A 1325-nucleotide genomic window follows, 5' to 3' on the forward strand; every position below is an offset into this window, starting at 1 on the left:
AAAGAAAACCAAAAACAGGAACAAAACTTGAAGGAAAACCGTGGAAATCGATACTGAGTAAATAAACTGAAACGGGTTCAGATACTTCAGATCCTTTCGTATCTCATTATATATATATATATATATATATATATATATATATATATATATATATATATATATATATATATAGTACAATAAAAGGGAGTTCGCTTTTTGTTATCGTATGTCTGTCAGTTTTCGTGTCCCTGTGTCTCTTTCTCTCTGTCTGTCTGTCTGTTTGTCTCTGTCTGTCTGTCTCCCTCTCTCTGTTTTCCTCTATGTGTGTGTGTGTGTGTGTGTGTGTGTGTGTGTGTGTGTGTGTGTGTGTGTCCCTGTCTCTGTCTCTCTCTCTTTCTCTCTCTCGGGCACACACACACACACACACTGACATACGCACGTACGCATTCACACAAAATACAATCACACAAAAACCCTTCCTTCCGTGCACCGCTCTCTTCCCTTCAAACACACACACATACACACACACACACACACACACACACACACACACGCTCATGCATACACACACACACACACACACACACACACACACACACACACACGCTCATGCATACACACACACACACACACACACACACACGCTCATGCACACACACACACACACACACACACACACACACGCTCATGCATACACACACACATACACACACACACACACACACACACACGCTCATGCATACACACACACACACACACACACACACACACACGCTCATGCACACACACACACACACACACACACACACACACACACACACACACACATAGACAAGTGCGTGCGAAGACACACACAAAGAGAAACGCTTACACATACAGACGGACACACGCACATTTTTCACACGCACATGTATACGCACACAGACACACATACACAAATACACACACACGCACATACACACACACACACACACACACACACACACACCAAGACTCAAACTGACACCCTATATCCACGTCTATCGGTGCGTCACACAGCAATAGCCTTGTCGAGGCATGAAGAGCGAAGTGTGTTCAAAGCGTTATACCGGTGACCCTCAGACTCAGTGATACCCATTTGTAAAATGCCCCTCACAGTGATACCTGTTTCAACTACAGTCTGTTCAAAGCGTTATTCCAGTGACTCCTAGACACAGTCATACCCATTTGTAAAATGCCCCTCACAGTGACACCTGTTTCAACTACAGTCTGTTCAAAGCGTTATGCCGGTGACTCCTAGACACAGTCATACCCATTTGTAAAATGCCCCTCACAGTGATACCTGTTTCAACTACAGTCTCTTCAAA

This window comes from Babylonia areolata, chromosome 6, assembly GCF_041734735.1.
Source record: "Babylonia areolata isolate BAREFJ2019XMU chromosome 6, ASM4173473v1, whole genome shotgun sequence".
Classification (NCBI taxonomy): domain Eukaryota; kingdom Metazoa; phylum Mollusca; class Gastropoda; order Neogastropoda; family Buccinidae; genus Babylonia; species Babylonia areolata.